The sequence below is a fragment of the Mustela putorius genome, unplaced genomic scaffold (assembly GCF_011764305.1).
Source record: "Mustela putorius furo isolate JIRA1106 unplaced genomic scaffold, ASM1176430v1.1 tig00000083_pilon_pilon_pilon, whole genome shotgun sequence".
NCBI classification, from domain to species: Eukaryota; Metazoa; Chordata; class Mammalia; order Carnivora; family Mustelidae; genus Mustela; species Mustela putorius.
The window spans coordinates 27,709,956-27,731,222 of NW_025421273.1; the positions used below are offsets into that span (position 1 = coordinate 27,709,956).

The 21,267-nt window shown below is 39.2% G+C and overlaps 1 protein-coding gene and 1 pseudogene across 2 annotated transcripts in view; one reads left to right on the forward strand and one right to left on the reverse strand.

The window, feature by feature from the left end:
* KCNIP4 (potassium voltage-gated channel interacting protein 4) overlaps positions 1 to 21,267 on the reverse strand; it is a 1,128,645-nt gene that overhangs the window by 1,037,908 nt on the left and 69,470 nt on the right. The gene's annotated exons all lie outside the window — the stretch shown is intronic.
* On the forward strand, positions 15,103 to 15,229 carry LOC123391212 (annotated as a pseudogene).

The window sequence follows — 21,267 nt, forward strand, 5'->3', positions numbered from 1 at the left end:
AAATGATTTCTTCCCTTAGTCTTTGGTTTCTTTGCTGCCCTTAGAATAGCTGTCACTCCACACCCTGGTGTCACTCCTTCTACGAAGTACCTCACCTTCTCTTTTCTTTTCTGACACAGCCATCCGCCACTCACTCCCTCTGCTATCTGTCATCTTCATCTCCATTTTTCTCTCTAGGATTTTCCTCTTCCCTTTGTCTCTCTTTGTTCAGTTTTTGTTTGTTTGGTTTTTTTGTTGTTGTTGTTTTGTTTTGTTTTTCTTTTTTTTTCTTTTTCAGTCAGCTATGATCCTTCCCTGGTGATGAAAGCCCACCTTTGTCTTCTTATCCTCAGTGGAGCCACTGCAGCATGCTCGTAGGAATGTTCAGACCCCGACTTCCTCTTGCTGTGTTACTTGACTGTCTATTCACCATCACTGCCTGCATCCCTAAGGGCCTGATTCCTCCAGTGGATGTTCTTTCTCTGTTTCACTTCTGAGTCTGGCACCATTCTGAATGTTTAACATGGAGGGGGGTCTCACTTCACATAACTTGAAAAGTTGAATTGTCCCAGTGGCTCAGGTTTTGGGGGAGCTTCTCAGATTCCACTTACCTGACTCATTGTCTGCACATCTTGAATAAGGAAGCACCAGTGGGCCATCCAGGAAAAGCCCATAGTGTCACCTGCCTTATGTACAGGGATTCAACAAGTGTGGGTATTGGAGAAGACCTGGTTGAACTGACACTGGAACTAGAAATCATAGGAACAGCAGGCACAAAGCCAGGAGAACACACTGGCAATCAGATGGCACTGAGTTCACATTCTGGATACATCTCTTACCAACTGTGTGACCTCCAGCAAGTTATTTAAGTGCTGTGAGGGTCAGATGACTCTTTCATAAAATGGACATACGAACATTAAAGAGACACACCTTTCTCACAGGAATTTGTGAGGACCGAAAACACTTGTAAAGCAGACTCTATCATAGTCTTCATTAACATTTTTATTATTAAATACTCTCAAATTAGCTCTAAAGTATCCAGAATATTCATATCAGGGCCTTATTCCTCCAACAGAGGTTCCTGATAGTTGCTGAAGGTAAATGTCATGTGTTGGATTTTATTCTTTTTTTAAAGGTTTAATGATTTATTTGGGAGAGAAAGAATGCTCCCATGAGACAGAAGATAGGTAGAGAAAGAGACAGAATCCTCAAGCCAACACCACATTGAGCACTGAGCCTGACTCAGGGGGCTTGATCCCTTAAGCCCAAGATTATGACCTGAGCTGAAACCAAGAGTCAGATGCTTAATGACTGAGCCATGCAGGCACCCCTGCATGTTGGATTTTAGATGGCACCTGCAACATGAGCACCCTACTGTACTCAGTCCTGAGATGCTTTCTGGCTAATATCAGTGTTATCCAGACTACAGAACCAGACTGGGACTGGGAAAACACTTTCACTCTGGCAGCAAATATCTCAGAGCAATGAGAACATATTTGGGTCCTAAAAATTAGGGGAACCTAAAAAAATAATGCCCCAAGAGAAAAAGTGTTACTTTATGAAGCATATATATGTTTATTAAAAAAAAATACACAGTGATCTAAATAACTCATTGGCATATGCCAAAACTTTGATGAGTTTTTACATTCTGTTGGAATTGTGCCTTCTGGTAGAAATAAAGAACTAGCTCAGTCTATTCTAATCTGCCCTATTCTCTTAGCTGTGCAGAAACAATGAGAGTGTCTTATGGTAATATCAATTATGAACATCCCAAGAAGGGGTGCTGTAAAGAGAGAACTGCACTGTTAGCACATAGTTCCTTCTGTAAGTGTTTTTTTTTTTTCTCTAATCTAACCATGCCCCTTTCTGTTATAAGAGCACATCTTCCAAAATCTTCCCGCAAATCAATGTCGATATCAGGGAAGGAACTCACATCAAAACAATTATTGAAATTGAGCTTCATACAGTCTGATCAGCAGTAAAAATCAGTATACACTGATGAGTATACACTGACACTATCCCAGCAGAAAGAATCAATCAGAAACATTGATCACCAAGTTTAATCTGTTGTCAGAGACAAATTAATCAGTATTACACATGACAGGACCTATACAAAATGACAACAAGGCTAACCTAAATTTATATTCAATTTAGATCATTAGTGTAATTATTTCAACCCTATTGGAAAAGATATATTCAATGGGAAAAATTCTAAGAAGGTAGAGGCTTATGGACAGTAAGCATATTCAATATTCCCAAAGTACTGAATCATAGTACCACCTGGGTGATAGCGTGAGTACTTGTGTGGTTTTGAAGGGGAGCGGTGAGTATAAGAAATGTTTCTGTGTTCACTACAAAAATAAAACCTAGGCTCAGATGGGGCACCTGGCAAGATCAGTTAGAGGAACATGTGACTCTTGATCTCAAGGCTGTAAGTTTGAGCCTCACGCTGGGTATAGAGATTACTTAAAAAAAAAAAAAAAAAAAAGAAAGAAAAAAGAAAAACTTGGGTTCAGCAAGGTTAATCACCTTAACCAAAGACAAAACCCACTGGTGGCAGAAGTGGGTCTAAAACTCCCACATTCTGAATCCCAATCCAGTATACCTGCACCACATTTAAAATGGCAAAAATAGGAAATACAAGACAGAGCAACTAAAACAGTCATTTTGTGAAATAAACAGAAAACCTACATACCTCAAGGATTTTCAAAACCTGAAATCCTTGTATCTGGACACTATGCAACACAGCTCTTTAAGGACTTAAAAATAATAGCTCTTCAACCAATAATAAGGAACCCCAAAGTTCCAATGCAAGGTCCTCCTACCCAAAAACTCAGAGAACACTATTGAAAAGTTTTGTTTTGTTTTGTTTTAATCTAATCTGGATGATGTTGTGACCTAATTAGACGGTTCATTTAATTTCAATTCTATGGCCTTTCCATTTTTTTTAAATTTTGAAATGATATAAAATAGGACTGTTTCATTTCAGTTTAATCCAGATAAGACGATCTTGAAATGGGGGTGCCAGCCCCCTGAGAATTCAGCTCATAGATTCCAAAGTCAGGTGTGCTCTGGCTTTCATGATTTTTCACCCAAGCACTACATATCCTTTCATTCACTGTGCACACCTTACTTGTACATGATTCAAAACTGATTGATATGCATGCACAAATAAAACATAAAATGTCCCCAATCATCATGAAGCTTCTAGTCTCACAGGGCAGATTAACAACTACCACCGAACAAAACACACACACACACACACACACACACACCCCGAGTGCTGTGTAAGTAAACAACCTAGCCTCCTGAAAAGGAGGCATGATATCTACATTTAGAGAAAAAAAGGAAGAAAGTAGAAATAAGTACGAACTACACTGATTTTTTAAACTTTTGATTCTGTCAGAAGAGGGAGAAGGGAGCCGTGACTGTGAATCAGAGACATGGTCAAGTTGCAATTAAACATACAAGAAGCTCAGAAAGGCCTCCTGAAGGTCACACTTAGAATTCAAACTTAGGCCCCTGAGATTCCAGAGCACATTCCTTTACCCTGAAGTGAGTGAGCCCTTTATGACAGCCTGACACACTGAAGGTGAAAGGTGCTAATTTTGGGAAACAAACCATGTAGACTATCTCTGACTTCACTGTCCATGGCCACCTCATAGAGACTGATCGAATAAATGGTCAATTTCAACCTCCAAGACTTTTCTTTTCTTTTCTTTTTTTTTTTTTTTTGCTTAATTGTCAGATGGACGCATGAGTGAAAAGGAGAGGAAAACACTGACAGGGGTGTCAAGATACCAGAATCCTCATCTCAGTTCTGTCTTAATAAATAATCTTCCTGATTTTGTGTCAATCATTTCATGTCTTAAGCAACATTCAGTGCTGTCTTAATATAAAGAAGCTTGACATCAGAAAACACTATAATTAGATGAATATGTTAGATGCAATGGGGTCTGTATTTGTACGTAAGAGAGTGTGTGTGTGTGTGTGTGTGTGTGTGTGTGTATGTATGTTTTTTTATTATTCTTTTTTTATATTTTTTTAGTTCTTTTCAGTGTAACAGTATTCATTGTGTTTTAAACAGACTTCTTTATGGAAAACAAAACAAAACAAAACAAAACAAAAAAATCCTTTGGAAAAGTCAGTAAAAACATGGCCCTGAAGTTTCTATTAAATCACAACAGTCCTACATAGACATTTGGGTTGTTACAGCCTTTGAGATGACCGACCTTACTTTTCCTTTTGAAAGGAGTCCTACTTTAAGAAATATTTTGTTTTAGACTGTTAGCTAAAGAGAACAAACTGATGGTTACCAGAGGGGTGGGGATGGGGGGGGGGGTGAAGGAAATAGGTGATGGGGATCAAGAGTGCACTTATCGGGGCACCTGGGTGGCTCAGTGGGTTAAAGCCTCTGCCTTTGGCTCGGGTCATGATCCCACGGTCCTGGGATCGAGCCCCACATTGGGCTCTCTGCTCAGCGGGGAGCCTGCTTCCCTTCCTCTTTCTGTCTGCCTCTCTGTCTACTTGTAATCTCTGTCTGTCAAATAAATAAATAAAATCTTAAAAAAAAAAAGAGTGCACTTATCAATCTCACAAAACAAACTGGGCATTGCTGGGGGGTTGGGAGGTAGGGATGGAGTGGCTGAGTTATGACATTCGGGAGGGTATGTGCTATGGTGAGTGCTGTGAAGTATGTAAGCCTGAGGATTCACAGACCTGTACCCCTGGGGCAAATAATACATTATATGTTAATAAAAATAATTTTAAAAAAAAGACGGCACTTATCATAATGAGCACTGAGTAACATAGAGAATTGCTGAATCACTATATTGTACACCTGAAACTAATATAACACTGTATGTTAAGTACATTGGAATTAAAATAAGAAAACTTAATTTAAAAAGAAAGAAATATTTTCCTTTAAAGATGCAAAAATGTTTTAATGTAACCAACTAGTGCCTTTCCCAAGGTCAGGTTGGAGAGTATAATTAGGAAAATAATTGAATCTAACTAAATATATCTTCTTCCAATTTATCAGATTTATACTCAACACCCATAATGTGCTGGGCATTATCTTTGCACTTAAAGCCCTTAAAAGCTGGGAAGACAAGGAAGAAGTTCAGCAACAGCTAAGGTATGATAAGTGTTAAAGATACCATGAAACATAGAAGAGGGCCCTCTCTCTGCTAGGGATGCTTCCTTCGACATCAGGCAATGTTGATGACAGCAATATTATTCCCAGCTAGCAGCTGCTGAGCTATTGCTATGGGCTAAACATAATGCTTTATATGCATTATTTATTTAAACATCACAGAGAAAGGGAAGTATAGAATAGTGGTTAAGATGTTACTGGGAATAATCCTGCCTGTATTCAAATCCATCACCACTGAAATCTTTAAAAGGCACGTAAGTAGAGTCATGTACAAAAGGTAAGAAAGCACAAATTGCCGGCAAGTTTCTCTCCCACCTTCCCTCCCACAAAGATTTGGGAGCATCCAACCAACTCTGTGTGTTTATTTTTCAGGCTAGATCGCCCACATGAAGAGGGCCCTATGATTCCTGTGATCGTATCTGGAGATTGCCATACTGGCACAGGAGCCTTGAATTGGCCGCTGTCGAGGTGATTTTTGTGGTGAGAAGGAAACTCTTAGGTGGGCAAGCAGATTTGTGGAGAGGACCACTGATAAAACTTTCATACAAAATTTGTATCTGAAAATATTTTCATTTATCCTAATACCAGTATATAAAGTAATACATTTATATATTAATAATCACAATGTATTGTCTTTCCAGAAGTGTAATTAAAACATGAGACGTGAGCAGTCTTGGACATAAAGACCAACCGCTTTCTACAGGGCTCTAACTCCCATAGACCATGTTGGATCCTCTCCCTACCCCAGGTCTCTCTTCCTCTCCCACCAATCCTGCAGCCCATTCCCAATGTGGGACCAACTCTTTAATCTTTGACGTATCCCCAGTGAAGACTGAAGGGTTATTAGACCCCAGTTCTTTGGCTGTTTCCTTCTCAACACTTTCATATTTTTTTTAAAGCAAATAATGTTATGTTTATTTACTGATAAAAGCTTAGTACTTTACACTTTTTTTATATCCATTTTTTAAATTAATTTATTTATTTTCAGAAAAACAGTATTCATTATTTTTGTACCCACCCAGTGCTCCATGCAATCCTCTATAATAACCGCCACCTGGTACCCCAACCTCCCACCCCCCTGCCACTTCAAACGCCTCAGATTGTTTTTCAGAGTCCATAGTCTCATGATTCACCTCCCCTTCCAATTTCCCCCAACTCCCTTCTCCTAACACCCCTTGTCCTCCATGATATTTGTTATGCTCCACAAATAAGTGAAACCATATGATAATTGACTCTCTCTGTTTGACTTATTTCACTCAGCATGATCTCTTTCAGTCCAGTCCATGTTGCTACAAAAGTTGTGTATTCATCCTTTCTGATAGAGGCATAATACTCCATAGTGTATATGGACCACATCTTCCTTATCCATTCGTTCGTTGAAGGGCATCTTGGTTCTTTCCATAGTTTGGCGACCGTGGCCATTGCTGCTATAAACATTGGGGTACAGATGGCCCTTCTTTTAACGACATCTGTATCTTTGGGGTAAATACCCAGGAGTGCAATTGCAGGGTCATAGGGAAGTTCTATATTTTTTATCTCTAATGTATGATAAAGAATTTTCTCCGTCTATGGTTCATTCCCTACCATGAAAACATTTTAGCAATTTTTTTTTTTGCATGGTCCTCAAAAAAACCACTTTAAGTTTCTAAATTAAGACTTCCTTCTTTGGTTTAAAATAATATGTGGTTTACAAAGTATTTCATCTTTCTTTAAAAAAAAAAAATGACTACCTAAGCCTCAAGTTCCTCCCTATTAGATGAGAATGGTAACATTACTCGAGAAAGGTAATTACATGAGAATGGTAACAAACCTGGCAACGTGAGGAAAGTGTCCACAGTGATGTTTTGGGAATAGCAAGTGCTCAATAAATGTTAACTATTATTATTATAATAACCCAGGAGGCAGACATTTGAGATTTTTAAAATGAGGAAAATGAGTCTTGGTGAGGTTTAAGTAACTTGCCCAAGGCCATAAAATGGACTGACACCTGAGTTTTAACACTGAACTAATTGAAATGAGCCATGGTGGTATTTCAGTAATTTTAAATTTTATAAAATGTTGAGGAGAAATGAGGCTCAGGGCAATAAGATACCATCTATGTTTATATCCAGCATTATTTTCTGTTTTCTATTAATATCTATTAATCTATTAATATTATTTCTAGTATGCTATATGTATGATTTTATATTATATTCTATTTTATGCATAGAATCATGTAGTTTATGATTTATAACTTTATATTACATTGTTATATTTATGATATACTCAGTATGAAATGATGAAATTTAATGGTCAATTAATAGCTTTATGCTCTTTTTATAAATGATCAGATTTCACCTTCATGAGTTAGGGGAAAATGGAACTAGGAACTCATTCTTTACTTCTTTCACTCAAAAAAATGTGCATTAATCATCACTAGACAATGATATGGAGGCAAAGGAGACTCACAATTGAGAAAAACATTAATATAAAAGGTCCCTGGCTTCTAGGAGATGGTTTTCTTGTGGGGAAAAAAACATAGAAACAGTTCATGACAACCCAATAAAATTGCTGCCAATGTAAATATGTAGGGTCCTGCAAAGAAGCCCGCACCTAGCTAAAGAAGCATGGGGAGCTGGTCCAGGGAAGGTTTCTAGACTATCACTCACTGGTTTATTCAGCCCATGGTTACAGAGTTCTAATTATAAGCCTCATCCTAGTTAAGGTCCTGGAGACACATACTGTGAACAAAACATAGTCCCTGCCTTTAGTTCGGCAAATCACAGTCCTAATGAACCCCTAGAAAAGAGCTCTTTAGCTACTACTTTAGTAAAGATTCTAGAAGAACTGAAAATGTTTGCCTTGTCTCACTCTCTTCCTTTCACATTTAATTTAATCAAAACTAGTCTCCATCGAACTTTAGTAGAGCAAGCAGCAGAACAACCTGGGAAAATTTATCTGTTAATTGGGTTGATTTAGGCCATGTTTTCCAGCACAGTATAAACATAAGTCGAAATGCTCCCTAATTAGGAAGAGTGTGAAACCCGCAGAGAATACCAAGTTCTCCTTCAAGTCCTGGGGGGACCCAGCCTTCCGGATGCTCCTCAGAACGCCTCACATCAGTAATTCAGCATCACACATGATGAAGCACTCAAGCTCACTCTGTGTGCAGCCAATTTGTAGATGTTATTTTCTCTGCATTTTTCTGTTTATATCTTTAATTAGAATTCTGAAAGTTTTATCACATACCTTGATTTAGCCCACTTTGTACATGATTCCAAAATTCTTCACCTTTCTAGCTAAATAAATAAGATCATGGAAGAACCATGAAAACCATTATTTTCTAACTGCCCAAAAATTCCCCACAAGGAGACAAGTAAACCAGGATATTGTTACTTAGGTGAGAGTAACTAGCAGCAAGCTTCATAACATAAAATTCCAAGCCCTCCCTTAGAGAACATCCTTGCTAACACAGCTTTTCCTTGTTCCATTAGGAAAGGGAAAACAAACAAACAAACAAAAAACCACTTTTCTTTCAAGAGCAGTATTAAAATTTAGCAGTTTTCTTCATGTTCTCCATATTGGAGAAAATTGAACCACTTTGGCCCCATGTTTCTTACAGTCTGAGTTTTGATTGTGTAATTTGTAAAGCAATTCAGCAGCCTTCCCAACTTCATAGGTTATACGGAGGGTCCTGGAACCTAAGACAGCATTTGGAAAACTACAATAAAAAAATATAAATCATAATGATGTCACTTGATATTTTAGGTCACTAGTATTCTGCTGTCTGTCACTTTCAAAGCAGTAAAGCATAATAAGAGGAATACTGGTTGGGTAACTATAAGGCTGAAGAGAGCTGAGTTTTAGTTTAGGTTTATCCCAAACTAGCAATCCACCTTAGTGCAAGTCCTACAATGTCTGCAAGTTCCGCTTTCCCTATTTATGAGAGGACTTGACTATCTTATTTCCAAGTCCCTTTTCATTGGTAATACTTTTTCAACGATCATTTGTTAATTCAATTAACATCTGCTGAGTATTTAACGGGCCCAACACAGTATCAGTTACTGTGGATCAGGAGAGAAAAAGGTAAAAAAAAAAAAAAAAAACTACGACATCAAATTCTGACCAAAGAGGCAAGACAGCACCGTTAAGCAACCTGGCCATCTTCTCATGGTGACATCTGAGAAAAGATATCAGGCTGGGGGGTCAGTCTGAAACCATGATTAATCAGGAAGCGAACAGACTTGCAAGACAGAATTAGGTGTGCAGCCTTATGCAAGTCACCTTACCTCTCTGGACTTCAGTTCCCTCACCTATAAAATGAAGAGGGTAGGGTCATGTAATAATCTCCATGGTCCTCTCTATGATGTCGAAGGCAGTCGCCGAATGCTATTCTTTCAATTTGTTGAATGCTACGCAGTGAGTGTTTTCATTACGGCAATGAAAGAACCAACTGGCCAGTTAGGAAAGTAAGTCTGGTGACCACACAGCCTGGGCTGCTCACGACAGTCCCCACGTAGGTCTGCTGTCCCTCAGTAATTATTAACAGCACATTCCCTCTCTCAGAGTCCCTCTCCAAAGTGTTCCAGTTTGAATGACCACCTACAATCCTTATCCTGGTAATCAGGCACATAGACACAGCTGATAGAGCAAGATCATAAAACAGCAGGAGTCAAGAAAGGAAAAGACACAGACATTCTAGGACCCCCAAAGTCGAATAACTAACAACCAGCCTTCTTGATCAGCTAAGCCTTTATGGATGAGCTGAGATGGGATTTTAACCTAGAAGTCTAGATAGCAGAGGAGAGAGGATTTAGTACAACCCGTATAATGATGTTGAACATCAAACTGCTTCCCAGGTCATCTCTCACTTTAATTACAGAACAGTGGTTAGACCTCTTTGGCCCTCCGGGTCATATTTAACTCCACCGTCTACAAATCTATACTGGCCTTCTTTTCCTCCACGTGTCTATGACCCCAATTACTTAAATGCTCTCAGTGTACAGGTCAAGAATGACAAACGTATCCCCTCTCCCCTGTAGATCTAGTAAATCCCTGCCTACCACATTTGAAGACTCCTGCTCTGGGCTCTACCCTTGGCACACCATCCTTTTTGCTTCACATTTTTTCTTTGGGAAATGTCTGTCATCTCTCATCTTTGCCAGAATTAACTTCCAAACTATATTTCAAGCAATTGTGTAGTGCTCTGATATCTCTTGGAAATCAAGCCCTTCTTTCCAAAATCTGGAGATTGCCACTTGGAATACCTATCCCTTGGACACTAAAGCCCAATTTCTCTAAAATGCCTATTACAATATTTGTTCTATCCTACTTATCACTCATTTACATGTTGATCTGCCCTGAGAGCTTGGCCTGTGTCTTAATGGATATTGGCTCATCAAGGCCTTGTTTCAGTCTGACAGTGCCCAATAAATACTGTTGAATCGACACGACCGTTGCTTTTTATTCCCATCCTAACATTTGCCCCCCTGCCAGCTCTTCTTATGTTTGTCTCTGAATATAGATGATAGATACCTCCAAGATTTCCAAGGTAATTTAAACTTGCCTTTATGCAATAGACAGACACTCACTCTACAGGAAGCTCAACAGAGAACCATCAGCTGTTCAATTTTCAGTATAAAGCCAACTCAGAACTAGGAGATTCACAGCTATTTCCCCCTTTCCCCTTTTTCTAGCACCGAAGCCCACCGAAGAGATTTTAGCTCCTAACTTTGCCTTTCTCTGTCTTCTCTTCTGCCAGTGACTGCAGGCTGACCTCTGTTTGCTTTTCTACCATCTGTTTTACAAAATCACTCGGCTTCTATTTTCATCTTTGCTTTCCCGCATCTCAACCTCTGAAGCCGTGACCTTTCAAGCAAATGTAGCAATGGTATCAGTGCATCCTCTGATTGAAAAATCAAAACCGAGCCATACATGGTATAATTATTCTGTGTGCGCAGCAGTGGTGTCTGCACTTGCGGAAGACAGATAATTGGATTTCAGATTACTGATAAAAATATGCACATTCCACCTGAGCCCCAGCAGTTTTGTTTTTCTCCCCCCTGGGATCCCAGAGAAACTTGAAACTTCAATTCTTCTGCAGGCTCTCATCCCTACACACTTGGCTTCTAAGTCTGGCTTGTTCTATCTCCAGAAGGTCATCAGCACACCTCTTCGTTCTTTCTCCAGAACTCTTCGCACCAGTCCAGTACTGACCACCATTAGGGTTCATCTGGCCACGCGGTCCTTAACTCCTGCCTACAGTCTCGCCCTCCTCCCCTCCATCTTCCATGCAAACACTGAGCTGCCGTAACACCAGTTACGGTCAAACACGGTCAGTGAGTTTCCCTTCAAACACGGTCAGTGAGTTTCCTTAGCCACCATCATTTCTCTTAAAATTTACGTTACTCACATTAGAAAACCAGAAAATTTTCTATAAAAATGCAGACCCTTAGTTCACAAATTGGGCAATACTTTGTCCAAATTGGGCAAAAATGAGCCCTAGTTCCCACATGAGCACAATTCACTGGAGGTGAAGAGCAGTTCTCCATTAAGACCGGACAGCCGCTGTCCCATTTGCTAGAGTGTTCCTCACTCACATTTGGTTTGATGTCACCTGAGGGGGGGGAACATTTATCAACCCCCGATATATTACCAGAGATGCTGCACCCATTTACACAGCCCAGCTGGTTCCTGGGGACAGCAGTCATTGACACTCACGTGCTAGGACCCTCAGCAGATACAGATACAGCCAAATAATAATGAGGAAACACTTTGAGCGACACTTGAGAGGTAATCCCCTTACATTTATTTGGGGGGTTCCCACAGAGGACCTGAAGTTATGGGTGGCTGTCTTTACAGACATTCTAGTTAACATCTTACGTTTTATCATAGTATCACATCTATAATTGGATATGTGGAGTATATAGAGAGAAGAAGAAAAATGGTAGGGGAATAAAGTTTAATTTCTTGATAACTCTAAGAAGCACTTTCCTTGTCATTTTCTGGATGGATTACTAGCACAAGGAGAAAAAAAATGAAAGTATCTCAGATCTCTCTAAAATGGAATTTAACTTAAAACTCTAGTAGCCCAGTTCTGCTTCATTTTATCCCCTAACTCTCCATAGAATTTAAGTAGAAATTATGGTTATGCAATGAAGGACTCAATGTATAATATTAAAATGAAAATTAATTTGAGAAGCATATTGGCATTTCTAGTTTATAATAAAATGACATTAAAGTTAAGAGAGAAATTAACTTGCTGTCACTACTGACTGCATGTATTTTTGCTTTATCATTCTTCTTAAACAATTTTTAATACAGCTTCAATTTTTCCTCATAAATCAGAATCAAATATTTGTTTCTTCCTCTGTTATTGTTTATAATATTCTATTGATGATAAGTTTTAAGACAACATATCTGCCTAAAGTTACTGTAGCTGACAACTGGAGTCAGAATATTGTAAACCACATGCTCATAAGCATTGGTTACTAGGATTTCAACTAAAAAATACTGGAAATTCAGAAAAACAAGATTTTTTTATATTAAAAAGGTAGAGGAGTTGAGGAATAGAGATAGGATAACAGAGGATTATCCAGCTTTTTGCACACAACCCATAAGCAACATCAGACATAAGAAAGGTTCTGGAAATCATTGTTCTTAGAAAAGGGAAACTTTTTAGACATAGAATAGAAGACTCAAAAAGAGTATGTGTGAGTAAGAAGCTCTAGGCAAACATAAATAAGTCAATATACCACTATCGAAATAACATCCCCATATACATTTAGCAAAGGACAGGAAATTTCATGATTTTTTTGTGCAGAATAATCAAAGAGAGACATTTGCGTCCCCTTTATCACTGGCCTGTGTTTCCTCTGAGGATGATTTTCCCTCATTTAACTGCCCTTTAATGTGCTGTTTACCTACCTACTTATAATAATGTTTTATTTACCTAAAGAATCATATCAAGAGATTTATTTTCACAACTAGAGAGTTCAGCTCTCAATTTTTATCTCCAGGGAGTTGAAGAAATTGATTCAAAACTGTATTGCATCAAACATAATTTTTTTAAAAATCACATATTTAAGTTCAAAGATAACTTTATCAAGAATTGAGAAGGGTTTAAAATGTTTCAAGTTGAAGATAACTGTATCTTTAAATAAGTTATGGAATGTTTTTCCTACTCTTTACTAAAAGAGCATAATTACCTTTTTTCTTCTTTAAGAGGAGTAAGGAACTTGAACAGGGAATTTGAATTCTATGAGGATCTCTCAACCACATTTAAGGCCGCTAGCTACCATACACACTCTTGGATTTCTACTGATTATGAAAAAACAATCAGGTAAAACCATCTGTTCTTAAAGGAAGTTTGAACACCAGATCTCAAAGTGGATAGCCACATACACATCTGACATCACACACATTCCCTATATAGATAGATGCATTTGGACACAGACCTGGTTCTGGGACTTTGGTGTCACAATCCATAATCATTCCTGGATTTTTCTCTATCTTGGAACTGATTCATTTCTTTTCCATATGGAGAATTTTGTCTTCTTAAACCCTAAGCTGCTTCTTTCTCCCACCCAGTTAACTTCTACCTCATTCTACAGTTCTTGTTGTTACAAATGATAACGATGTTTTCCAGCCCTGAACAAGCTATTCAAGAATATCAAAATTAGGGCAGATGTTAGCTGCACTTAGTTATTCAAGGTTGAGTATTTTGTCATTATTCAATTATTCAAGTTCTACGTCCTAGAATTTAGCTTCTTGCCTCAATAGTTAGACATGCTCATTTTTGCTATGCTTTTCATATTTAAAACGTTACAAAGTAGAATTTATCTCCTTAAAGATCTTTTTCAGGTATAACTATATAATGGACTTTAACCTAATAAAATTCATTGGTTTTTAAGGATTATCAGGCTTTGATAAACTTATACAATCACTCAAATTAATTGGTCAAAATGAACCTTAAAGTCATCTTTAACCCCTCTTTTTATTTCATATCCAATCCATTAGCAAATTTCTTTGAATCAACCTTTGAAATATGTCCAGAATCTGCTTGTGCCACCTGCACTGTTACTACGTAGTCCAAAACCCCTGTCTTCTACCAGCACTCACCCAATGGCCCAGCTGTTCTTCCTTCTTCCACTCTTGACTGAAGTACAATAGCCTAAGTGATCCTTAATAAACAGAAAAGATCATGCCACCTTCCTGCTCAAAAATCCCCATCCCACTGTCACTTCTATCCTATCACATCTCTTCCTACTCAGAAGAAAATCCCATCTTAACCATGGCATGCCTGCCCGGGCTCCCAGTTTAGCTCTTTTTCATCCTCTCTTTCCCCTACCCACACCTACCCTCACTGAGCATCTTGCTCTCTCTTGACCAGACCATCCACAATCCTTCTGAGCTCAGTTCATTCGTTTGCTCTACTGTGAAATCTCCCAGATACTGGCACGGATTGCACTCTCATGCCATTTGGGTCCAGAGGTCACCTCATCCGTAAGTCCTTCCTAGCCACGGAATCCAAATTAGCATCTCCATTGTCACCTTCCATTAATTCACACTGATTTTGTTTCTTAGAGTTTTGAGCGTAAAACAATTAGCATGCCTAGTGTCCACTGACAGGGACAGGACAGAATGGAGACTGTAGCCAAGACCTCATGAATTCATTCAAAAAATATTACTGTTCCTTTGTGCCAGACATAGTCCTAGATGCTGATATAATTAATGACAAAATAAATAAAAACAGCTGGCCTAAAGGACCTTAAATTCTAATCAAGAGAAACAGATAAGAATAAACAAGAGACATATAGTTAAATTATGGCAACTGTTATGGAGACAAAAAAGCAGGGAAGGGGACCAGGGACTATTGATGGCATAAGGCAGAACTGAGGGTTTCTGGCTCTCTGCAGAACAGGCAGGAAAGCTTGGGTGAGAAGGTGACATGTGAGTAAGGGCTGGATTTGCCTTGATCACTTGTGATTGTCTACGGCCATACCACCCTGAATGCGCCCGATCTCGTCTGATCTCGGAAGCTAAGCAGGGTCGGGCCTGGTTAGTACTTGGATGGGAGATCACTTGTGATTCCCACTCTGATGGCAGCTGTTGAATAAATATTTGTTGAATAAATGAATAAAGAAAATGAAGGCAGAATTTCCAAACACACATCCTAAGTGGCTTTCTTCCTCTTTGGTACTGCCAATGCCATTACGACCACACAACCAGCATCAACAACAATCAGAGCAAAAAACAGTGTCTGTATTACTGTTTTGACAGAACCACCACAAAACATTATTTGATAAAGAAAAGTTACCATGCTTTAGCAAAAGCAACACAGAGTCAATGTCACATAATTCCTAAGAGGCTTTTAGTTCGTATGCTATCCATACATAAGGCATATGAAGCTCACATATTAAATCCTTTTAGTTTCAGAAATGGTTTATCCCATAACCTGATGGGAAAACTATTTTAAATATTCCTGGATGTAGTAGATAGTAACAGCATTACACCTCCTCTCTGTGGGAGTAGGCGCATGACATACACCTGAACAAGCAAATATGTACCATCCCCTCTCTGAGTGTCCGAAAGAGGTGTCCTTACTACCCAAGGAAGAATAATCAGTGCCCCATCATTATTTTTGATAGATAGATGGAGAGTGTCACTTTTCCTTCCTTAGCAAGGAAGAAAGCAATGATAAAACTAAAAGCACTAAAATCCATCTCACCCAGCATGTAGACAGAACAACACTAGTCCCTAAGCACCAGCAGCATGCACAGATGACAGTAAGGAAAAGGAAGGGAGAGAAGAATCAGGCCAGGAGGAAAATAAAAAGGATCTTCATGGCTGAGCTCTTAGGTCCAACCATACCTGAAGCTATACCCATATTTCTACTTGCTCTTTTCAGCTTCAGAAGGTGAAATGGGTCCCTGGGATTTGTGCCTAATGGGGGGCATATGAACACATTTACAAAAGTACTTAGTTATCACAGGTGTCTCAGTTTCACTTAATGCAAATATTAAAAAAAAAAAAAGACTACAATTCTCTTGTGTTTTAAATGTAAAGGCAATCAGTCTTTGATTTTGCTATAGTATATGCGATGTAGTATATCATTTTTCCCACAGTTAGAAATGCAAGAAACCTAAAAAAAAAAAATGAAAGAAAGCTATGAAACTGACTAATAGTGACTTTATTACATAATTCACATCAGATGACTATTTACATCCTGCCAATGACTCCCACTATTGGTTTATAATAATCCGGATCTGGGTGATAGTCTTCAGCATACCTCTCACTATGAGGTATGACTAAGCTGTTTGAATTCCATTTATGCAGTTTCTTAACTTCCATGCTTAATACTGGAATCTACCCCACATCAAACCAAAACATTCTCATCTATTTGTAAGCAAGACACGCACAATATGTAATAAAAAATTATTTTATTTATTATCAAGAATATTCAACACAATCATGCCATTTTATTTCTGGCCTCTAGTGATGCAAACATGATTTTCCATAATAACTATGTTTTCTAGAGTGAACTTATTTTTGCATTTGTGCTTTAAGAGAGACTCCCGCAAACATGATAATGCCCCAAATGAACACACAATGAGAAAACATCCATTTATGTGTCTTGTATCAACACTGGAAGACTGGAAATCCCAGGATTCCCCCAGTTACTAGACATCTATCACACATGCTCACGGTTGGGTTGCCGGAAAATAGAAGTATTAGAAACAGAGATATGTTTCTCAATAGACAAGTCAGGAGGCATGTTTATTTCCCACTCCTGTATATCAATTTATCCACGCATCTGATGTTGGCTCAAGGATGTCATGGCTAGACTTCAGATGCATCAAAAAATAAGGAGATCCTAAAATCCTTCAGGCTGAGCAACAAGTCCTCAGAGCAAAGATCCAAAGTCCTAAGAAGATAAGCTCACTAAAGCAAATTTAATTACTTTCCAGTGAGAGAACCCCAAGGAAGGGCTAGTAGACATAAATTCAGAAGGTCACCTCTCTCCTAGATGTTCGGCCAGTAACCGAGCTGCTCAGTTTAGCTCATCCCGGTGATTTATTGGACTTTCACAAAGTGTGAAAGAAAGAAACAAACTGAATGACTGAAAAAAAAAGTTAAAAAAACAAAAAACAAAAAAACAGTGCTTAGTGATAGGACCACATGTCTTACCCAAGGAGCTATAAGTAGAAATTGATTCTGTGAGTGTCTGTGTGTGTGTGTGTGTGTGTGTGTGTGTGTGTGTTTTCCTGGAATCTCCTATTTCAACAATTTAAGTCCTACAGAAAAGAAGCACTCATTCATGAGAAGTGAGAAAAAAAATCCTAAATAACTAACGAGTTTCTTTTCAGATGATTATTCATCTGTGTGACTTCTGAAAGGTAGATCCTCACAGGAAATAATGGGTGATTCAGTCATTTCCTAACCTATTGAAGCTCTATCACTCACTATTCATGATTATTTCCACCATCAGCAAAAACCAAGGAAGGAAGGGAGGGAGGGTGAGAAGACGGGAGAAGGGAAGGGAAAAGAAAAGGCTCAAGGGAAAAAAGATCAACCTCAAACTCTCAACTCGAAGTATTGATTCCCAAATTTCATATCAACACGTGCCAAATAACATTATTTTAAAATGACTAGAAAGAAAGGTTTTAATCACACACTCACCAAAACACAAGACCGTCTACCCAGAAAGTGACTTTTACAAACTTAATAAAAATGAAATCTCAACACAGAAACAAATGCCACAAAACTGGAAGAATAGTTTGTGAAATGACTGCCACAGCTGTGTTGTGGTTTTAAATAAAGCTTGCAGAGTTATATTCCTGAGGCTTGGTAATTGAAATAATTTGCTTTTCTACATGTATAAATACATAGTGTTAATCAGCAGCTTAAATTGAAATTGGTACAAATATCATGAACTGAGACTGTTTGCAAATCATCTCTGGATTCAGGCAATTCACAGCAAGTCTTCTCCATTAGCACCACTAATTGAAATTTGTTATGTAAAATTACTTTCTCTCTCATTCCCTGAGGGGGACGAGGGTCAAACCAGATGCTGTGTGTTTATTCAGGGGAAGAAGCAGGAAGCGGTTCCATTCCCACAATGGATAAGATTGTGGTCCTTTGCTATAAATCAGTGGAGAGCTGCTGCTCCCACCTGAAGCAAGAAGCCCCCAGATGGAGGCATTCTGGCCACAGGAAGCCAAAGGTGCTAATGTCATCTGATTTAGGAGTTCACAACCAAAGAGTAAGGATGTGTAATATATACCTGTATAATACCTAAACAGAGGCGGAGAGAAATAGAAAAGGAAGCCGCTTTGATCCACGGGCAACAGTCACAACAAATGTGCATTGTCCAGAAATACAAGTCAAACTGTATTCGTGTTTCAGAAAGAGCAAATCCTTCCAATTGAATTCTCCCTCTATCTGTAGCTAAGCCCGGGATCCTTTATTACATGGCTTTCAGATTTAGCATAGTGCTAACTTGCAGAAGAATTATGTAAGTATATGTCTTTCTTCCTCTCTTGATTATGCTAGAAACTGTAAATCACAGTCTGCCATGATATATTGAGAACAATAGAGATATAATAAATGGTTGAATTAAACATAATGACTTTAGTGCCACAAATTGGGGAAACAGATCATTTAAACAATCCACCCAATAGGAAAGTAGGAATGGGTCTCATCTTTCACAGAGAATGTTCCACCAACAATGAGGTATAGGAGAGAGCTGGCATACCTTCAATCTCAAAATCTTGATATAAATCACTAGAATCCGTTCCTTTGCAAATCCCCTACCACTATGTTCTTCGTCTCTGGAATCCAAAATGTGCACATTGGTGTTAAGGCAGCTTCTGCATCAGACTGACATTATTCTCCCAGTTGTCCTCATCGAACCATGCCATAGGCATGGTCAAGGCTGGTCACTCCCAGGGAATTGAGGCTACTGCAGCTGTGTTTGCTCAAGACAGAAAAAACAGAGGTGCTGGCGAGATCCTTAGCACAAACCACCACCAGGCCCCAAACTCCCACATTGAAAACTGATTCTTACCAAATCAACTCGAAGAAGTAAAGATTCCCTCAATAGCAGAAACCATAGTTCTAAGAATCACTATGGTTTGATGACACTGTCACTCCGAAATGAATCTTCTTCCCCGGATCAATGTTCTTAACTTCATAGCGCCATGTTTTCCTCACAGTGAGGGAAGAAAGGCATTTATACGTTTTCATGGTGATGGTACTCATTTTCCAGTGTTCCACTGGTTTTGAAGAATCCTGTCTGGCCATTCTCTCTAATAAGTACATCTGCCTATACGTTTGCCTTACCTTAGTGTTTTGTTTGTTTGTTTGTTTGTTTGCTTTAAGAGTTTTTATTTGTATGAGAGAGAGAGAGAAGGAGGCAGGGAGCGGCAGAGAGAAAAACATCAGCAGACTCTGTGCTCAGCACAGAGGCAGACACAGGGCTCAATCTCACAATCCTGAAATCATGACCTCAGCAGAAAGCAAGAGTTGGATGCTTAACCGACTGAGCCACCCAGGTGTCCCGCGTTACCTTAGTTTTTAAATCATCTTTCATTCTTCCTAAAAGTATGAGAATCCTGTATCTAGCCAGAAAATGTTTTCCTACCTTGAAGTCTTGGATTGTTTGGGGGATAATCAGAGGGCAAGGGAGAATGAGCCTTTCTGGCCTCTGAATTCCTGTGGATAACTACCATGTGTCTCCCCTAACTTAAGTTCCCAAAGGCTGATATGTGAACACTTTCGTTCCTAACTGCGGTCTAACAAAGCAGCAAAGGTCAGTACACAAATGAAGTGAGACTCAAAACTGTACCATTTCCATTAACCCAAATTCATCTTATCAATAGGCCGGATAGGCTTCGAGTAAAATCTGATCCCCTGTGTTGAGGTCCTAACTCTGCTACTGGCCACTTCTGGGACATCTCGATCAAAAGAACTCACTTGTACACCCCCTTGGTCTCTTTAGCAGCAAAACAGAAATAAGAACTGTAGCATCCTCCTAGGATGTAGAGACCATTAGAGATGGTCAACGCTAGGGTACTTGGAACAGCATCTGGCTCATGGCCATCCGGTAAGTACTAATCATTATTCCTGAATTTAGTTCTGTTTTCTCAAGAAAACACAAATGTGCTGAGATCTTTCAAAGAATTGGCTGCTGACTGGGGGATAAGAAGAATCCATCTTGAAACACATTCCACAGAACTGGGTTTGGAAAAAGTCTGCAGAAGCAGAGCAGCATAGAGCGTGAGATGCTCTCACGTCCCGCCCCCGGAGCACAGCACCATGAAGAAAAATGATCAAAGCCAATGGGAACCGATCTTCCTTTGCCCATATATTTATACAACAGGTTGACAGCAAAAGGTGTTTATAAAACATGTTGACAGCAAAAGGAGTATTTGTTAAAATGTTCTAACAGGGAGAACAAGCAGGAGTTCCAAAAAGTATCTGAGAAGAAGCAACTCTTTGCTTCCTAAAGCCCTGAAAACCCTGTAAAATAAATGCCCTCATATATTCCACTCTTCTGGGGCCATGGTTCTCTTTAATATCCAAGCAACAGGACTCCAGTCTCTGTTTGCTTGGGGAAGTCCAGCATTGCTGCTGTTATTTCTGAGTCCTGCTGTGTGAGGTAGCCTACATTTTCCTGTTACTTCTAACCCCATTTCATCTCCCAGCTAGATCCTCAGTGATCTCCATCCTCCCTTCCTGGGGATGCACAGCCCAGCCAGGGTGGAGAGCCCTTCCATTCTCCACAGTGCACCGGATGCCAGCAGTCTCTGGGAGCTGGAGAGGACCCTGGGGGGTGGGGAGGGAAGGGGGGTGCAGAATCTAAAATGGACCAAAAAAATATATATAAATTATGTTCTCTGACACATTCAGTCCTCCCTGGGTTTTTTGTTTTGTTTTGTTTTCTGTTTTTTGGATGTTTTGTTTTGTTTTGTTTTTCCTCTTTCTCTGACTGCCCATTCCCTTCAGTAAACCTCAGCCTTCTGCTGCCTTGGGCCATCATCCTTCTGATGGCCCCCCCCAACTCCCATATTTCCTTCCAAATTCCAAAGGCCCAGACTTTCCTCAAACTGCCAGAGGTCAGTCTAAATTAACTGTCACTTTATTATGCAGAA